Source organism: Myxine glutinosa, chromosome 6, assembly GCF_964187855.1.
Source record: "Myxine glutinosa chromosome 6, kmMyxGlut1.1, whole genome shotgun sequence".
Classification (NCBI taxonomy): domain Eukaryota; kingdom Metazoa; phylum Chordata; class Myxini; order Myxiniformes; family Myxinidae; genus Myxine; species Myxine glutinosa.
Genome location: NC_136266.1, coordinates 105,110,695 through 105,118,842, shown reverse-complemented (window position 1 = coordinate 105,118,842; position 8,148 = coordinate 105,110,695).

The following is an 8,148-nucleotide window of genomic DNA, read 5'->3' as shown; positions in this document are numbered from 1 at the left end:
ATCAAATCGATTCGTCCTCGTCACACACACAACATGTCCACCAAGTTTTGTCCGAATGCATCCATAACTTTTTGAGATATCCTGCTATGATGATGATGATCGTCCCTTCGTTGGGGTGCTCACTCAGCATTGTGCATTGTGCATTGTGCATTGTTCATTGTGCATTGTGCATTGTGCATTGTTCATTGTGCATTGTGCAGTGTCCGATGGCTGTATAGTCCAATGTGGGACCCACAGCGTCGACCGCAAACATCGCAGGTGTAGACCGGTCCTTGCGGAGATGGACGTTGGCAGGTTTTCCTTTCTTGCCTCCGCTGTCTCTCGATAGCAAGTCCCACATTCAAAGTGGTCTCTCTTCAATCTTATAGACCTATCTAGTCTATACATGACAAGGACATCGGGTACCATTTCAGTTTTGTATACAGAGTCATGACTTGCGGAGTACAACAGAGTACAAGACTTGTGGAAGAGCTATAACACTGAACGGATGAGGATGCAACAGAACAAAAGGAACAGTAGAAAGGGGGGGGGGGGGGGTGCACCAACAGCAGGGCCTGTAGGACAAAATAGAGGGAGACTTGGACAAATAATGGGTGTGGGGAGGAATGACAGGTTGGGATGAATGCATTGGGTGGCTTAGGGTGGCATTGACGGGGGTAGAAAAGATCAAGGTTTTCGATCTGATATGCACAAAAGTAAACATTTCAATTATATGCACAACTTTGCCACCCACAAACCTTACAACACCACTCTTTACTCCGCTGCCAATCATTAGCTACCACCTGCCATACAAGACAATGGTTGACAATCACATGGCATGGCCTGCACAGTGCACATACACACAAAAACACAAGATATCTTACTTTTCCATTTATGACGTCATACAACATATGATGTTGACATGAAACCCTCTCCAAATTGTGCAACACGCTGACTTTCAATTGGGTCATTTCAGTATGAAGAGCTTTCATTTTTACACACTCCAAATCTCCACCAGAGAGGCTGTAAAATACCAATAGCGTCTGTTGTGCATCCAATCTTTCTCCTGATCCCTGCCAAACATTTTCCCAAGCCAAGGGCTCATTCAATCACAAAGAACCATCCCAGGGAGGTTATGCAGGGCTACTTGGGCCTTGTCCAACCTTGCTCCCAATTTAGCAATATAAGTTTCTACAGATGTTCTGGTCTGGTTCTTTGGTGGCAGACACAATCTCTAATTTGTGGTGACCCACATCCACAGAGACAGTGCAGAAGAGCTGGCAACCACTCGTGGTTCTTGTCTGGTGGTTTCCGAGCCTCAAGGAGAGGCCTCCGGTCCACCTGCCCATTCAAGAGATGGTCCCACCTGCCTGCGGAGATGGTGCCATAGAGATAGAAAGATTCAGGAGATGGTTTTCTTCTATTTATTTATCCCTGCAATTTCAATTTCTCCTTTTGCTTTCTCCTCCTCTTTCTTTCCTTCCTTGTCCATGGCATTAGAGGAGGGAGTTCAGCTTTTGTCTGCCATTTATGTCTGTCCTGTGTTGAGATGCCACGGGCTTTGTGAGTATTCTTTAACCATATCAAATTGTTTGGGCCGGTCGTGAGACTGCATTGTTGCTTCGTAGTCTTGGAGGGAAAGCCAGTGTAGAAAGGAACCCTTGATTCGCGCACAAATGGTGGACGCCACGTGACATTTCACAGCATTATTTGAATTAACCAATCAAATCGCTCGGTGTTGTTTGGGCGAAAATTCACAATCAACCTGATTTTTTTTTTTATCACATGACCAGAGGCTCGTCAGACAGCAAACCATCTGTGAAGAGTGGAATGCCACCTTCTCTGATACTGGAGAGGATTTTGTGTCTGCCTTGATGTCCTCTGATCATCCGTTTGCTGATTGACGAATCTCTGCTGAGCTTCTCTGGTTTGTGCTCCAAGTACATTTAAACCACAGACAAACGTGCTCTTCTTCTTGTCTTATTATCTCGATATCTTCTTAATTGTGCTTCTTTTTGCTCCTCCGTCTCAAAAAGTCGCTCTTTTCGCATTCAAAATGCAGTTTCTGATTAATTTAGTCTTTTTCATGGATGCATGGCCTGAAGAAAGAAAATATAGATTTTTATGTGAAAAATACTTTAAAAAAAATATATAATTTTGGTCAATAAATAAAAAATGAAATGTATTTAAAATTGAGATTGCATGTCACAGTTGTCAATGGCGGGGCAAACAACGCTAAAAACCACATCGCCGCAGCATAAAGTTCATGTCGATGATAAAACATAGGGGCAATACCCCTGGTAGAATAAACAGTATACTACACTGACTAAAGGTATTTTAAACCAATGTCAATGGTTGCTAGAAGATGTAGAATCATACTAACATAATAATAAGACTTTAAACAAAAAAATACCAATTTTGGGGGACAATCCCTCCACCCCCACCACGTGTACCTCCTGAGACCCCAATTTTTCTTTCGCCTTGAACAAACATTGGTACATCATGGGTGATTAAGGTTGTGGTCAAGTTTCATTGAAATCGTGTGTGTAGTTGCAGAGAAAAGAGGAAAAACTTACTTTGGGAGGGCGGAGGCGGGGGGGAAACATGCCCTCCCCCCCCCGTGGACCGCCTGAGACCCCGATTTTTTTTAATGCCGTGAACAAACTTTAGTCACAACACAACGAATATCATTTATGCTAAGTTTGGTCACAATCCCATCAGCGGTTTCGGAGAAGATGTTTCAAGTGTTTACGGACGGACGGACGGACGGACGACGCACGATCGCATAAGCTCCGCTGAACTTCGTTCCAGGTGAGCTAAAATAGTGCGATAGTGCAGCAGCAATTCGCATAACGGAAGTTGGAAGCGTGGATTTCCATCAATGGCAAGTTTAATTTTCTTCCACAACAGGAAAACGTTCTTCCACCTTCATTGTTTATCCCCCACAAACGTAACAATATTGTCGCATCAGACAGCTCGTACAACCTTTGCAGATTCCAAAACTATCTTATAGTTACTGCATTCAAATTGTTCTTTACCATTAACAAAACCCCAATCATGAGATCACTCCAATCCAAGTCAACGTTGTCGGTAAAATGCGCGGGAGGCAAAAAGACGGCAAATAAAACGCTTGGAGTTAAAATGGTTTATTAGAAATTTAAAAGAAAGAATTTGAAATGGGGGGTTGGGGAGTGGGGGGGGGGGGGGGCTGAGAAAACAATACTCAGACAGATCTTGCCCACGAGGACAGACAAATGGGGAGGGTAGGATGTAAAAATCAGAACCTATGTACAATATAAAGCCTAACCCACCAATGGCACCAAAATACCAACTCGTACAACGAATGGGACACAGAACAGGCGATGACTTGAGCAAGGCACTTTCTCCAACACGATGGAGTCATGCAGGCTGGTGATGGTGTCATGCAGGCTGGTGATGGTGTCATGCAGGCTGGTGATGGTGTCATGCAGGCTGGTGATGGTGTCATGCAGGCTGGTGATGGTGTCATTCAGGCTGGTGATGGTGTCATGCAGGCTGGTGATGGTGTCATTCAAGGTGGTGATGGTGTCATGCAGGCTGGTGATGGTGTCATGCAGGCTGGTGATGGAGTCATGCAGGCTGGTGATGGTGTCATGCAGGCTGGTGATGGTGTCATGCAGGCTGGTGATGGTGTCATGCAGGCTGGTGATGGTGTGATGCAGGCTGGTGATGGTGTGATGCAGGCTGGTGATGGAGTCATGCAGGCTGGTGATGGTGTGATGCAGGCTGGTGATGGAGTCATGCAGGCTGGTGATGGTGTCATGCAGGCTGGTGATGGTGCAAGGCAAAGTGCGGCTTGTGGAGCGACAGCGATGACAAAGGCGGCCGAGCAGAGAGAGGGATGTTAGCTCCTTCAATGGTCCACCTCCTCGCACGTGGTCACGACCTTCGTCACCTTTGGGATTGCCTTCATGGGTGGTGGGTTGGCCACTATCATTATTGGCAGCCCGCTGCTTGTGGGTGTTGCCATCTTCCGGGCCGAAGCCGATGTGGGATGGCCGCTCAGCAAAAAGCATTCCTCCCTCAGCCACGGCTCTACAGCTGACTTCGCCACCATGGCTCACGGTTTGCAGGCCAAACAGTTTGTACTGTTTCCGTTAAAGCATGAAGCATTTTCCGTGTGTGCTTTGTTCTTAAATGCCATATATTCTCCAAACTGGCCTTGTCTGCTTATATGCGGTTTTACACAACAATCGTACCCTATCTGCTTTATAATGGATGCTCACTGCCTCCTAAGTGCACGTTTTACAATACGACTTAACTCTGACAAATACTTAATACAAGGATAAATCAAAGCTACACAATTCACACGGTGAAAGTCTTCATATAATCTAGCTTTGGATCCCTCCGTATCCCCAACCCTTCCACGTAACTGCTTCGGCAGCAACGATGCTCTGTAACAGGGTATTGTGGACACACGCACACACCTTCACTGGGAGTCTTCTCTTTGTTCCAAATATTTCAAACTTTGACTCATCACTCCAACGTTTACCCACTGATTAGTATGCCAAAATCGAATGTTCTTTGGCATATTTTTGTCTCATGGCTTTGTACCTGTAGGCAAGAAAGGCTTTTTTTGACAGCCACTCACCCATCGAGACCACTTTTGATGAGACATTATGACAGGTGAGTCATCTTGAATCTCTGATGTCTGTGCCAGTTTTTGGTAAGTGATCTGCACTTGAATTTTAAAATATATTTCTTGAGGAAGTTGTCTTTCAGTACTGTATTTCTCATCTGTCTTGCGATGTTCATTTGGCCTTCCAATCCATTTTCCCTGAAAAAAAACGAGATAGGAAAAAAACCAGTCTTGTTGCTCGAATGCGACATCTGGAAATATCTGTATTGCAGGATATTTCTCTTGAAATTGCTTTCTTGGTGTGAAACGATTATTTTGAATGTCATTGAGTTTGATATCTTGGGCATGTTGTGGGTTTATATTACCTGCAAGAGAGAAATTACAATTGGTGAAAAAATGTTTTTGTTTTTTTGTATACATAGTAAAGGCTCCTGCAAGACCTAGTACAGTACAGGTACACAGGACGAGAGACAGAGAGAGACAGAGACAGAGAGAGACAGAGACAGAGACAGAGACAGACTTTTGTGCCCTTTTATTATAAAAATACAAGCAATTCCACAAAGCGGTTGTAAGCAAAGCAACCAGTTTAAAGAAACATTTCGTAAGGATCATGAATTCACCAAAAGGAGCAAAGGATATTTAAAGGAAACCAGCAAGTATAAAAATTTTACAAACCAAAGGTGAAGACACAAACAAAACTAAAGGAAATGTATATATATAGACCACATCATATATAGACCACAATGTATATATAGACCACATCGAGTATATATATATATATATAGAGAAAGAGAAAGAGAAAGAGAAAGAGAAAGAGAAAGAAAAAAAAAGAGAAGAAAAAAAAAACACCTACAGCAGAGCTGAAGGCCAAGACAGAAGGAGTCAGACTAACAATGTGTGTGGCAAGGAATGGGGGCAGGAGAGAATGCATGGGGTGGACAAGATGCATACAGAAGGGAACTCTGCAAAGGGAAAGCTGGAAATTTGGAAGGAGTGATTGGGTGGGGTGAGGGGTGGAGGGGAGGGATTAACAAGGGGGAGAAGAGATCATGGTTTTGGATTGGGGACGACCTGAGATGATCGTGAACAGCTGTCTTGAAGATCTGGAGGGAAGAACGAAATTGAAGAGGATGGGGAAGTTGGTTCCACAGCTGGGGAAAAGGAGGAACAAATGAGTGGAGGTGGTCTGGAGGGAAGAACGAAATTGAAGAGGATGGGGAAGTTGGTTCCACAGCTGGGGAAAAGGAGGAACAAATGAGTGGAGGTGAGCAGTGATCCTGGATTTCGGTAGTTTGACCAGAAGGGGGTTAATGGTGGACTTGCAGAAATCTGGAGGGAGGGGGGTGGACAAAGCATGGAAAGAGCAGTGGGTGCAAGACCAGAAAGGAGGCTGAAGAAGGCAGAGAGACCACTGATCTGTCTGCGATGGCGAAATGAGAGGCCCATCGGTTCCGCCTCATTGCGGGAGATTCCAATAATTTTAAAGGTGGTGGTTCATTTAAAGGTTTTCTCTTTTTGGACAGAAAGAAAAACGAAAAAGACAACTAGAACGGCACTCAGTAGAGAGCATTCCTCCGCCTGGTTTGCCATATCACTCAATGGTGAAGAATCACTTTAAAATTCCACTAGCTGGATCCGGATCTTCACAAAAATTGAATCGATTCTTCCTCGTCTCACAACCAATCTGTCCAACAAGTTTCATCAAAATCCATCCATAAACTTTTTGGCCCCATCTCCGAATGGTGAAGAATAACTTAAAAATTAATTCTCATATCCGCATCCATATTCAGATCTTCACCAAAATCGAATCGTCCTTGTCACACACCCAACCGGTCCACCAAGTTTCGTCCAAATCCGTCCATAAATTTTTGAGATATCCTGCTATGTATCGTTTTTGGCCCTATCTCCCAATGGTGAAGAATCACTTTAAAAATTATAGTAGCCGGATCCGGATCTTCACCAAAATGGAATCGATTCATCCTTGTGAAATACCCAACCTGTCCACCAAGCTTCGTCCAAATCCGTCCATAACTTTTTGAGATATCCCGCTATGTATCGTTTTTGGCCCTATCTCCCAATGGTGAAGAATCACTTAAAAATTAAATAACTCTCATATCCGAATCCATATTCAGATCTTCACCAAAATTGAATCGAATCGTCCTTGTCAGACACCCAACCGGTCCACCAAGCTTCGTCCAAATCCGTCCATAACATTTTGAGATATCCTGCTATGTATCGTTTTTGGCCCCATCTCCCAACGGTGAAGAATAATTTAAAAATTAAATAACTCTCATATCCGAATCCATATTCAGATCTTCACCAAAATTGAATCGAATCGTCCTTGTCAGACACCCAACTGGTCCACCAAGTTTCGTCCAAATCCGTCCATAACATTTTGAGATATCCCGCTATGTATCGTTTTTGGCCCCATCTCATGGTGAAGAATCACTTAAAAAATTAAATAATTCTCATATCCGAATCCATATTCAGATCTTCACTAAAATCGAATCTGTTTGTCCTTGTCAGACACCCAACCTGTCCACCAAGTTTCCTCCAAATCCGTCCACAACTTTTTGAGATATCTTGTTCACAAACGGACAAACAGACAGGGGTGAAAACATAACCTTCATCCACCTTTGGCGACGGAGGTAAAAATGGAGGATCCCAACCTGTCTGCGATGTAAATGTGTGGTTTTATGTGATCAGAGTTCGATTCTGTTTTCATTATATTTTGTTATAGATTGTACAGTTGAGCCTTTTTCATATAGCATAGATATAACCAATCGAGTGAACTGAAGCAAACTGTTCCCCGTCATTACTTAGACAACCCCTTGTCTTTCTCCGGTGGGTGAACAAGTCTCCATTGCCTTTGTGAATGGCGCATTCCCAAACCGATCATCTTCATGGCGCAGCACGTGTGCAGCAGGATAAAATTGTCGGCCCCAAAATAGATCTGCGATTCCAATTGTCGGTCTCGTCAACGGACCGGTTGTCGATTGGCTGTCCACCCCCGCCTCCTCCGCAATGACTGACCGCCATCTCTGTCTCAACAGCAATGGGCTTGGTGCGGATTTGAGAAAATTGAGAAAACTTGTGATGGAAGCGCAGGCTTTGCGCTCGGCATCCATGATGAGTGATGTTCCTCCTGGGAATATTAATCAGCGGGGAGGTTGGACTCCTGGTGAGGTTTTGCGTGTGAAGAACGGGGCCTCCACGTCATTGGGCTTTGGCTCATACCTGTGCATTCCTTTGTTTGCACATAATGAGCCAGAGGAAGGTAGCTCGGGTCGTCATCCTCCGTATCGAGCGGCCAATCAAGTACAAGAATATATTGACGGCATCGAGGGGAAAATCTGACGTATTGATTCATTTCTCAGTGGCCCAGAATGCAAAGGGCAAAGAAACAAAAATCAATAAAATTCGACAAAAGTTCAATATTTGGTGTGACCTTTTTCTTGCAAAACACCAGTTATCCGTTTTGGAATGTTTTCCTGCAATGTTTGAAGAGATTCCATTGAAAGGTTGTTCCATGCATTTTGCAGTGTTTCCCA